Source organism: Sapajus apella, unplaced genomic scaffold (assembly GCF_009761245.1).
Source record: "Sapajus apella isolate SASKATOON/1434 unplaced genomic scaffold, GSC_monkey_1.0 scaffold27, whole genome shotgun sequence".
NCBI classification, from domain to species: Eukaryota; Metazoa; Chordata; class Mammalia; order Primates; family Cebidae; genus Sapajus; species Sapajus apella.
The window spans coordinates 15,747,404-15,760,570 of NW_022436967.1; the positions used below are offsets into that span (position 1 = coordinate 15,747,404).

At 37.2% G+C, this 13,167-nt stretch overlaps 1 pseudogene across 1 annotated transcript; it reads right to left on the reverse strand.

Moving 5' to 3' along the window:
• Nucleotides 1-1,387: 1,387 nt before the first annotated feature.
• On the reverse strand, nucleotides 1,388-2,966 carry LOC116560843 (annotated as a pseudogene). The gene has a single exon (XR_004273167.1). The product of XR_004273167.1 is annotated as a small nuclear ribonucleoprotein Sm D1 pseudogene (transcript).
• Between the last annotated feature and the right edge of the window lie 10,201 nt (nucleotides 2,967-13,167).

A 13,167-nucleotide genomic window follows, 5' to 3' on the forward strand; every position in this document is an offset into this window, starting at 1 on the left:
ATGAGCCTTGGCAACAGATTGAATTTGTGATTTGAGAAAGAGAAAGGCAACAGGAAAGTTTTGAGCTAATAGAAGGTAGAGACATAGTTAACCTAAATTTTAAACAGGGCTTAATTGGCAGGAAAATTTTTTAAATTATATTTTGCATACAGTGAGTCTGAAATTATATGACAAATTCCATAAGAATGAAGGTCTCTCTAGCAAACACCAAAAACTTGGGAAGGTGGTAATATGTGATATTTTAGTTCTATGCACAGAGCAGATAGTTGGATAAATGAGCAGAATCCCTGAAGCAGAAACAAAAGAACAGGAGAAGTTGAATGCAAATCTTTAGGATTAAGGGGCTGTTCATATATTCAGCAAAATATTGAGTGCCAAGCTTGTTCCTGAAATTGTACTAGGCACTGAGGATATAAAGAAAATAAAAACTCAATCCTTACTTTCATGTACTTTACTGGTCTAATGGAGATGTTGTACAATAAACCGGAGATTATAGCACAGTGTGGAAACATTGTTAGCAGTGTGGAAACATTGTTAGCAGTGTGCAAAGCGTCCTAATGGAGACACCAGAATCTGCAATAAGAATCACAAGGTTAGGGGTTTGGAGGGAGGAAAAAGAGGACGGGGGCAGGCTTTCCTGATTAAACAGAAGACGCCAGAGAGTGACAATCTAGGAAAGACAAACATGTTTCAAGCCATACAAATTTGAAAAACCTTGATAGATTTCAAGAACTCTAAGTAGCCCAGTACTGCTTGTGAAAGGAAGTGTGAGATTTACTGCCAGGGATAAAAAAGCTTTTGAAGTGAAGACAAGTACTTATTTGCAGCAGAGAAAACTCAAAGGAGGTTAGCATCTTGTACAGTGCCTGGCACATTGTTAATGCTCAGTAAATTCTAGAAGAGTGCACTAAAATTTGCAAAACACTCTTACATTTGTCATGTGGTGTACAGAATAATGCTCCACCCCCAAAGATGTCCATGTCCTAACCCCTAGAACCTGTGAATATGTTATGTTATGTGGCAAGAAAGAATTAGAGTTGCAGATGGAATTACTGTTGCTAATCAGTTGACCATAAAATAGGGAGATTATCTTAGGTTTTGTAGTTGGGAGGGAGGGTGCAGTGTAATCAGAAGCATCCTTAAAAATGGAATAGGGGGACAGCAGAAGAGGTCAGGGTGATGCAATGTAGGAAAGACTCAATCAGCCTCTGCTGGCTTTGAAAGTAGAAGGGGCCATGAGTCAAGGGATGAGGGAAGCCTCTAGAAGCTAGAGAAAGCAAGAAAACGGATTCCCCTCTAGAACTCTCAGGAAGAAATACAGGATGCTGACGCCTGGATTTTAGCCCAGTACGATCCATTTTGGACTTCTTTTTTTTTTTCACTTTAAAAAAATCTTTATTAACAATTAGAACAGTTTTGCAGTCAAATGAAGTAGGTCTTTTCTCTTTTGTTCTCAAAGAACCCCTTAATAAAGGAGGCACGGACAGGTACATTCCACATTAACAGGTTTTAACACTGCTCATAACTGATAATCTAGTGAGCATTTAACTCCAAGTTTTAACTTGGAGAACATAAAACTCTATCCTATTGAGAACTGATTAAAAAGCAAAAGAAACAAAAATTAGCAGCTAGACAACAAAAGCAATGGCCCTTAATTTAGAAGACAACTTTTTACCAAGCACCTAAGACTCTGTGGAGTAAAACTCAGGAAAGGAGAATTTTAGACCCCATCCCATAAGGACTTTAGTTTCCGAAATACCAAAAATAACTTACTTCCCCTTGTAAGTGGGTGCCACAGAATGAAGTCAAAGTAAAGCAATAAAATGCACATTCAGTGCATGTAAAGTAAAAGGGTATATATTCTATATAAGTTTAACCTAAATTTGTCTCTTTACATATCTGAAGTTCAGCCTAAAGTTTTCAGTACAAAGTGAACTGTAGCCTAACTGGTTGTGTAAACAAATGGTACCCTACTCTTGGGCCAATTACTATGTTTCAGCCAATCAAAGGCAGCAAACTGTTCAACCTATATTCAAATAAGGCAAACGCTGAACTGTAACTAATCCGGCTGTTGCTGTATCTCACTTCCATTTTCCATACATCACTTTCCTTCTTCTGTCCATAAATCCTCATCAACTATGCAGCTAGGCTAAAGCCTCTCAATCTATTCTGGTTCAGGGGCTACCTGATTTATGAATTGTTCTTTGCTCAACCAAACTGTCAAATTTAATTCTTCTGAGGCTTTTCTTTTAACCTTATTTTTATTATCATAAAAATAAAAATTTTAGTTCAAAAACTTAAAGCCTGATCATCTAAAAATGAAACTGCCCAGTAGAAATGCTTAGCTCTCACTGTGGTATTCTTGTGAATGTGGAGGAAACTACTAAAACTCTGATATACTCAATAGACAGCTCTGTCCCACATTTATGTTTATTAAAAACTGACATAAACAAACACAACCCAGATCCCATATGACTTTGAAACAGTAATCATGAGAGACATCGCCTTGGACCCCCTCTTCCTCTGCCACGGCCAAGTCCTCTTCCTCTGCCTCTGCCTCGGCCTCTTCCTGCAACTGCTTCCCTTTTCTTAGATTTCACCTTAGGTTCAACATCCACAAGTAGTGTATCCAGAGGTAAACTGTCTGGTAGAATAAAGTATCGAATGTTATTTCCTCGAATACTCAGCGTTTCCAGCTGTACAGATTCTCTGTTCTTCAGGGTCATTTTCACAGCTTTAAGATGTGTACTCATGCTGACATCCACACCTGTGACTGTTCCATGGACCTGTGTTCCATTCTTCAATTCAATGGTTACAGTTTCATGACTCAATTTCATCAACAATCTCACAAGCTTCATCCCAGCAGCGCCCTCACCCTTTGGTTCCGATAGCTCACAAAATCCAGTAACCGAATACCGATCGACGGCCCATTTCGGACTTCTAACCTCCATAAATGTAAAATATTAAAAGTGTTAAGCCACTAAATTTGTTTTAATTTGTTACAGCAGCAATTGGAAAGTAATACAATCATCTTGTTCTAAAGATAAGAAAAGTGAAAAGAGGTATCCAAATATGAAGATCAAAAGAAAACACACAAACCATCAATACTGTAAATAAAACAAGAGACAAGTGGGATTTATTCCAGGTCTGCAAGACTGATTTAACATTTAAAAATCTATCAGTATAATCTAGGCTAAAGAAGAAAAAAATCACGAAATGTATCAATCGATGCAGAAAAAGCATTTGATAAAATCCAACACCCATTGATGATTTAAAAAAACAAACAAAAACAAAAGACAAAAACACTCAGCAAGTTACAGATGAGAAAGCTGGTAAAGAACATCTATAAAAAAACCTATCGTTTACATTGTAATTAATGGTAAAAACTGAAAGCTTTCTCTAAGATTGGGAACAAAACAAGAACGTCCACTCTCACTACTTTTATTCAACATAGTACTGAAAGTTCTAATCACTACATTAAGGTAAGAGAACATAAATGAAAGATTAGAAATGCAGATTAGAAAGAAGAACTAAAACTTTCCTTATTTGAGGTGACATGATTCCCGTCTGTGATTTTCAAGGTATCTACACAAATAAATTCCTAGAGCTAACAAATAAGTTAATCAGAGTTGCAGGATAGGACACAAGATTAACACACCAAAATCAATTGCATTGTTATGTCCTAACAGTAATGTGCAAAGCAAAATTTAAAACATACTACTACTTAAGATTACTCCAAAGAAATTAAAGGTTTGGGTATAAACTTAACAAATTATGTATGGACTCTGTATGTTGAAAATTACAAAATGCTGATGAAAGATACCAAATAAAACCTAAATAATGGAGAGATATGCCATGTTTTCGGACTTGACACAACATAGTAAAAATGAAAATTCTCCTAAAATTGACCTATAGGTTTCATGTTATTCCTATCAAATTTCCGAGATGTTTGTAGATATAAGCAAACTTATTTCAAAATATATATGAAAAGGTACAGGTCCTAGAATAGATTAAATCTTTAAAAGAATTACAAACTAAGAGGAATCAGTCTAGCTGATATAAATGTCTACTGTATAGCAACTGTAATCAAGACAGTGAGGCATTGGCAGAGGGATAGACACATAGACCACTGGGAAAGAGTGAAGATCCCAGAAATAAACCCACGTAAATATAGTCACCTTGATAAAGGTACAAAAGCAATTCAGTGGAGGAAGAGTAACCTTTTAAACAAATGATGCTGAAACGATTGGACATTCATAGGCAAAAAATAAAAGGTGAAAAACAAAAACCCTAAACCTCGCACCTTATCCAAAAATTAGCTGAACATGGATCATGGATGTAAATGTAAAACAAGACTTTTAGAAAAAAAAAAATAGCAGAAAATCTTTAGGAACTACAGCTAGGTAAAGAGTTATTAGACTTAACACCAAAAGCATGATTCAAAAGGATTTATTGATAAATTGGACCTTATCAAAATTAAAAACTTATACTTTGTAGAAGTCCATAAGAGCATAAATAGACAAGTTATAGAATGGGAGAAAGTATTTGCAAACCATATATCTGACCAAAAAAAAACCTAGTATCTGGAATATATAAAGAACTCTCAAATCTCAACAGTAAAATACCAAACCATCCAATTAGAAAGTGAACAAAAGACATAAACTGACATTTCACTAAAGAGGGAACACAGATGGCACATGAGAAAATGTTCAGCATCATTAGCCACTAGGGAAAGGCAAATTAAAACCACAATGAGATCACTACTACTCACTTAAAGTAATGCCTAAAGTAAAAAATAGTGACAACACTAAATGCAAGCAAAAGATACAAAGAAACTGGGTTATTCATGCATTGCTGGTGAGAAAGTCAAATGGTACAGCCATTGGAAGACAGTTCAGCAGTTTTTCTTAAATCTCACCATGCAACTACTACATGACCCAACAATTATACTCTCGGGCATCTGTCCCAGAGAAATGAACACATGCGTTTACACAAAAATCTGTAAGAGAGTGTCCAGAAAGTCTTTATTTATAATAATCCAAAGCTGGAAACAATCCAGAGGTCCTTCAAAAGGCAAATGATTAAACAAACTGTGGCACATACTTAACATGGAATACTACATGGCAATGAAAAGGAATGAACTATTGATAATGCAACTACTTGAGAAGGAAATTATGCCAAGAGAAAAAAGGAGGACAGTCTGTATCAGGGAAAAGGGATGTTATAGTTCATGAGTCTCATGGTTTTTACAGATAAAGACACATAATCCCTGAAAGTCTACATGAGATAGCTTTAGGGGCATATAGACTAGACCAGAATTTGAACCCAGTTCTGGCATCCACTACCTGAGTGACCGTGGCAAGTAACTCATATCTCAGCCTTTGTGGCTTTGTTTATAAAATGAAAAGATTAATTATGCCATTCTTTTCTTCTCAGAATTAAATTAGGTATATGTGTAAATTGCCTGAAATATATATTACAGGTGTTAAATAAATTCTTATTTCCCTCCTCAGCAAAAATAAAACTTTCTTACAGTTACTCAACTAATCAGTATCAAACCTGGGATGAGACCCAGTTCCTGAGTCTTAGTACAGTGGTCTTTCTAGTCTTTTAAACCAGAATTTCTAAATTTTAGGCATAAAAGCAAAAAGTTATAATAGAAATTATAATACATAGAAAATGTTCAAGTGTACTGCCTTGCTGATCCATGAGACACAATCACAGAGTAACTTTTCCATATTCACTATGTTTATAATTTTAGGCATTATTTATCAAAAGTAGAAAACTAAATTATTGACATATGTATTGGTGTGTTCTCACACTGCTATAAAAACATACTGAGACTGCGCAATTTATAAAGACAAGATCTTTAATTGGCTCACGGTTCTGCAGGCTGTACAGGCTTCTAGGAAGCCCTCAGGAAACACAATCACGGTTGAAGGTGAAGGGAAAGCCGGAACATCTTCCCATGGCTGGCAGGAGAGAGAAAGAGAAGGGGAAAGTGACACACTTTCAAACAACCAGATCTCCTAAGAGCTCACTCACTATCACAACAACTGCAAGGGGAAGTCTGCCCCCATGATCCAGTCACCTCCCACCAGGCCCCTCCTCCAACACTGAGAATTACGATTCAACACGAGATTTGGGAGGAGACACAGACCCAAAACGTTATCAACATACATGCTATTTCTTTTCTTTAAACTTAAACAGAAAGGCTTCCTTTCTTCCTTGTCCCTCCCTCTCTCCCTTCCTCCTTCCCTCCCTCCCTCCCTTTTTCTCTCTTTCTCTCTTTCTGTCTCTCTCTCTCTCTCTGTCTCTCCCTTCCTTTTTTTCTTTCTTGAGACAGGGCCTCACTGTTGCCCAAGCTGGAGGGCAGTGATGTGAACATGGCTCACTGCATCCTTGACCTCCTAGGCTCAAGCAGTCCTCCTGTCTTAGCCTCCTGAGTAGCTGGGATTACAGGCATGAGCTTCTACTATGTCTGGCCTTTCAACTTGTTAAATGCAGAGTGAGAGTCCTGTGTGACCAATAAAGTGACAAATGAAATAAACCTTTGCCCATTGGAATGAAATAGTTTATTCCATCCAAGGGCAGCAAAAAAGAAATCTGTTAATAGTTTCTAATTCCTTTTGCTCACTTGATTCAAAAACAATGGATGATTTTATATTCTCATTTCTTAACCTTAATCAACTATCTTTCACAGATCTTCATTTTGCAGTCAATTTAATGCACTATTTGGTAATGTCACATTTACAAACACCTGTTATTTTACTTTTGCCAAAAGTTAAACATTCATTTTACTTTTGCCCAAATTTAGAACAATTAAAATATACACTTAACTAAACTTAAACTAAATCACCTAAGGCTTCATGCATGGTTTTGTTTCCATTTCTCAATAATGTGAAAGCACCTAAATTTGTTTGGCAATTACCTCCTTTTGTTATTTATTTATTTATTTTGAGATGGAGTCTCGCTCTGTCACCCAGGCTGTAGTGCAGTGGCAAGACTCATTGCAACCTCTGCTCCCCAGGTTCAAGCGATTCTCCTGCCTCAGCCTCCTGAGTAGCTGAGACTACAGGCACACACCACCAAGCCTGGCTAATTTTTTTCTATTTTTAGTAGAGACTGGGTTTCACCATGATGGCCGGGTTGGTCTCAAACTCCTGAGCTCAGGTGATCCACCTGCCTTGGCCTCCCAAATTGCTAGGATTACAGGTGTGAGCCACCACACCCAGCCTATTACCTCCTTTTAAATGTAGGTTTTAGTACTACAGAAATGTGCTCATTTATCTAAATCCCCTCTAGAAAAATTACAAGAGAGCCATGCTTATGACAACACCCAGGATAAACTGAGCTCTCAGCAAATTTTAGCTGAGAGTTACTATTATTCCTAAGAAGGTTTGTTAATATTACATTCATTTTCTCCAACATCCATAGGGCAGAGATAAGAATGTTTGAGATTCACACACCCCACTCCCAGAGATTATGATGATGATGGAGGCACAAGAATCTGCATTTCTAGAAGCATGTCCTGAACTTGGACACAGGTAGTGCAGAGTCCACTTCCTGAGACAGAGTACCAACCCTGTTCCAGAGCTGGCCTCCACCTACCTAGGTGTGGGGCCTGGTATGCTCAACCGGGCATTGTCTTAATCCATTTGTGTTGCTATAAAGGCATGCCTAAGACTGGGTAATTTATAAAGAAAAGAGGTTTATTTGGCTTACAGTTCTTCAGGCTGTACAGGAAGCATGGTGCCAGCATCTGCTTCTGGTGAGGCCTTGGAAAGCTTACGATTGGTGGAAGGCAAAAGTGAAAGTCAGTGCATCACATGTCAAGAGAGACAGCAAGAGAGAAGGAGGAGGTACCAGCCTCTTAAAACAACCAGCTCTTGTGTGAACTAGTAGAGTGAGAATTTACCCATCACCAAGCGGGTAGCACTACCACATTCAGGGGGCATCCATCCCTGTGGTCCAACACTGCCCACTAGGCCCCACCTTCAACCCTTGGGATCACATTTCAACATAAGATTTGGAAGGGACAAACATCCAAACTATATCAGGCATCTTTATTACAGGACTCTCTTATTCTTATGTTTCTAGCTACAAAGACTAAAAATACAGCTCATTTGACAGTGCTCAGATTCCACCCATATTCGAGTCTCATCCTATTGATTGACTACTATAGACCCTGGTGCTGATCATCTGTTTTGTATGGACATGTATTTGTAGTAGTCTGCTAGAGTGGCGATACCAAAATTTCACAGAATGGGTGACTTAAACAACAGGAATTTATTGTCTCACAGTTTTGGAGGCTGCAGTGTCCAAGATCAAGCTTCCGGCAGGGTTCAGTTTGCGGCGAGGACTCTCTTCCCAACCATCTACTTGGTGCATCCTCACATGGCCTTTCCTCTGTGTGTACATGTGGGGAGAGAGTAACAGAGAAAGAGAGAGAGAGAGAGAGCTCTTTTCTTCCTGTTATAAAGTCATCGATCCTATCAGATTAGCGACCCTTCCCCATATGACTTTATTTAGCCTTAATTACCTCCTAAAGGCCCTGTCTCCAAATACAGTCATATTGGGATTAGGGCTTCAATATATGATTAATTTAGGGAGGATACAGTTTAGTCCATAGCAGTATTTATAAACAAACTGTGGGGGTGGATATCAACTTATTAATAATGTACATGAATATGGGTATGTAAAATAGATTTCACGTTTACTAATATTCGAAATTATTTTAAGGTAATGTTTAATCTTCACATTCTATCAAGAGGCTCATACTTTACAGTTAAACTTCCAGTTATGTAATTATTACTAAGAAATACTGTATCTGAGCCATAGACTCTTATCATAGAAGAAATAAATTGCAAAATGATATGCTATGAAGAAGATGGCCTTTTCTGGAAAAAATGTTAATCTATGCTTCAATCTAGCATCACATTGCAAATTTCAAAACTTTACAGTTTTTTTAGAAATGATTTTTTTATATTTTTTTGACTAGGTAATATTTTTATGTGTCAAAAATAAAAAGTATTAAAATGCATCAAAATTCTTCATCTACCTAGTTCCTAATCCTCTCAAGTAAAAAGTAACCACAGCCATTAGGTTCTTATGTAGGCTTTCAAAATTTTTAATGTTCAGACAAGAAATTATTAACATATGCATTTTTAAATTTATTCCATCATTTTAATATAAATAGCAACATATTCTGCTTTTTTACCTTGTCTTTTTCACATAATATTATATTTTGGACATATTTTCATATCAGCTGAAAAGTATCTTCACTTCTGTTTACAGCTGCACAGTATACTGTACATAGATCATTATAGTTTATTTAACAGTCTTCTACTTATGGGCACTTAGGTTTTTTTTCTAATCTTTTTCTATATCAAGCAATGCTTCAGTGAATAAACTTGCTCATCGTTATATAAACATATCTTCAGAATAAAATCCTGGAAGTGGATTGGCCAGGTCTGTGTTGCCATTTTGCTATCTCTATTTCCAAATGCCCATTTTTATGCATTGTACAATTTTTCGCAGACATTAGAACTGTTAAAGACAGTTTATTTTTCCAAAGCCTGACCTACAGAGTGCAGCTTCAAGTGTTTGAATGTGTGTCAGTCAGATCAGTAAAAAATGGTACTTCTGTGTGGTTTTAATTTACATTTGTCTTGTAGTAGTACAAGAACATATTTTGAGATTGTATTAATGATTATACATCTGTCCTTTTCTGTGAACAAATTGTTCAGCTATCAATTTGTCTGTTTTATTCCATTTATCAAAAACTCATTTTGAATGTATTTATATTTGCTGTTGTTTTCTGTTTTCCAATTTATTATTTTTACATGTATTTTTATATCCCTTCCTTTTGCATTTCTCAGTATATCTTGTTGTCCTTAAGACAATTCATATTCACTCTTTTTTTGCTTAATAATATAAGCATTTAAGCACAGGATGTTTCCCTCTAAAAATTGTTTTAGCTGTATCCCATATGTTCTGATATGTAGTCTTTCCAATGTTTGTATTTTCTATATATTTTCTAATTTCAGTTTGTATTTTCTCTTTGAGCCAGGAGTTGCATGTTTTATTGTTTGTTTTCTGCTTTTAATTTTCCTGTGATAGAGGCTTTTATTGTTGTTAATTAATGGGTTGTTTTCATCAAAATCAGAGAATTTTGTCTATATTCTTTAAACTTTTAGGAATTTATTTAAGCTTCCTTTGTGAGTTAATATAAAGTTTCAGTTCAGAGCACTTAAAAAAAAGATATGTTCTCTATTCTTAGGAGAGAAAGCTTTATATAGTATAGATCTATCTACTTATTCATTATATTATTTAGATCTTCTGTACCTTTTCTCATTTGAATTCTTGATCTCTTATGAACTGAAAGACAATAAATCTATTAGTAGCATACTTCCATCAACTTTTTTGAACATTTTATCATTTCTGCTTTATGAAAGGTGCAGCGATGTTATTTGGCATAGTGAAGCTGTGATGCTTATGGCTTCATTTTGAACTGTGCTCTGTGGTTTTCCTCTCTGCCTCAAACCATGCTTCTGTCTCGAATTCCCTCCCCTCTGATGACTGCACTTGTGCTTACATTTTACTTGCATTTTCCTAACATGCCTTTCTTCATCCTTTATTTTCTACATTTTAAAATCGTTTTCTTTCAGATCTATCTCTTGCATATAGCATGAAATGGAATTTTGCTTTGTGGTTGTATTTTTTGTTGTTACATAACAAGAAATAGAGCTTAGAACCATATACATTTATTACCTAATGGCTTATGTAGGCCAGGAGTCAGCTGTGCCTAGCTGGGTACTCTGCTTAGCATCTCATGGGGCTGCCCTCAAGGTTGTTGGAGCTGGGGGCTTGATTGAAGAAGAACAGTCTCCAAGCGCACCTAGGTTATTGGCAGAATTTGTAGCCATGCTTATGGTACTGAGGGTTCTAGCTTTTTGCTGGCTGGAGCTGGAACCCACTCCCACTCCAAGGACAAGTGTTCCTAGGGGCAGCTGAGTGCAGAGGCCACATGGGCTTTCCCGACACGGCTGCTTAATTCATCAAACCAGTAAGAAATGTCTGGGAGGGAGGGAGCTGGCTAGCAGGATGGAGTCTTAGGTAACACATGAATAAGAGAGTTACATCCCATTATCTTTGCCATATTCTACTGGTTTGAAGCAAATTATATTCCATTTCCCCCAAAGCGGCAGGCACTATACAAAGGCATGTATTCAGAAGGCAGAGGTCACCAACACAGTGATCAAATCAGAATATCTTTTTCTTTCATTTGTGAGTTTAGCCTATTTATGTCTGGGCATTGTTCTGAAATATTACTCTGTGTTTTTTGTTTTCATTGTGTTTGTAGGGGTGTGTGTGTGCGGAGGAGGGGGGCATTTTTTTTTTTTTGAGGGGGGCATTTTTTTAGAGACAGGGTCTTGTTATGTTGTCCAGGCTGGCCTTGAAACCTGGTTCAAGAGATCCTCCCAACTCAGTTTACAGTGTTTTTGGAAGTCTTCCATTATGTAAATTCTCTCTCTTTTTTTTTTTTTTTTTTTTGCATGTTGTTCTTCTAGTACTTAGGAAGGTTCTTATTTTTGTTCTGTCTTTTGATTTTCCTAATTATTAACTCATTTACTAACCTTAGTCATTTATTCTTTAGACAACATCTACTAGTGCCCTACTACAAGCAATGATAAAACTTGTATATTTCCTCTGAGTTTTCCAGGCTAGTTGCTGCCTCTCTGCTGCTCTAGAGATAGATAGACTTCTTTCTGCACATGCGGCTTTTTGCATAGACCTATCTCTTCTGCACCATCCCAGATTCAAGGAGACTCCTGCTATAAATGCAGCTCATCATAATCACTGCACCTCCTATGGGAAACATTTATATCAATTTGCATAGGCTGGGCTATGTTGCGCTAACAAATGTCCTCCCAATCTTAGTGACTTATAAAAAGGTTTATTTTTCACTCATTTCACTGCCAGTGAAGGTGGCCTGAGGGTTGACTGTACTGTGCAATGCAGCTTCTTTATTCAAATGCCCCTCTCTGGGACACTGCTAGTCTTTGGCAGAGAAGAAAGAGAGGGGATAGAATCATATGCTGGCTCTTTAAACCTTCTGCTTAAAAGTGGCACCTGTCACTTCACTCACATTTCATTAGACAAAGCAAGTTTCACGGTCATGCCTGAGGCCAGTGGGATGGGAAAGATGAACCATTAGCCAGGATATTCCTGTCCATGGAGGGCCAGAAGGGCCAGGATGACAGGAAAGAGACTAGGGGGGTGGATCAGTGAAAATGTTGAACAAATAATACGACCTGTTACACAGGGGCAAAGCTTTCACTCCTCAGGATGTGCCTCTCGCCTTCAGTACGTGTATTTTTACTGGCACTAACTTCGATCTTCTACCCTGGACCCTCTTACCCAATAAAGTTTCTATTTTCCCTTCTTCCTCCTACCAACAGCTGCATTTGGTGGCCTTTTACATATTTTAGAATCTGGAGAATATACCTGTTTCCTAGTTTCACCAAAAATGGGGTATGCTCTTTTTTTTCTTTTTTTTTTTTTTTCATTTTCCTTGACGTCTTTGGATGATTTCCAGGAGGTAAAGTGGGAATGCTGATGAATGCAGCTACATTCACACAAATCTCCGTCCCTTCTTGAGCTGCATTTCTTTGGCACGGCAGGCTATAGTGGAATACGAAAGCTCACAAACTGTGACTTGACCAGCGGATTAAATATATAAAAAAAATTAAAAATAACTAATGAGTACTAGGCTTAATACCTGGGTGATGAAACAATATGTACAACAAACTCCCATGATATAAGTTTACCTGCATAACAAACCTGCACATGTACCCCTGAACTTAAATTTTTAACAAACAAGAAAAAAAGAAAATTGTATAATTTTATATTTGTAGAGTCAAGTTAGGCCTTTTCTTTTTAGGTGAGTAGGAACTAGTAACTACTCTCTCTTACATTTTCTGGTTTGGACAGTTGGGATATTTGCAATAGATCAATACCGCGATTGTTCTATGATTATAGCAAGACTACAAAATAGCCAAGAAAAATGATCGCCAGCATAAAGTAAATTAGTTGTCCCTCTTTTTTCCACTTTTTGTCTGCCCTCCTCGTCTTCCCCTCCGGCTTTGGTGAGTAACTGATGCC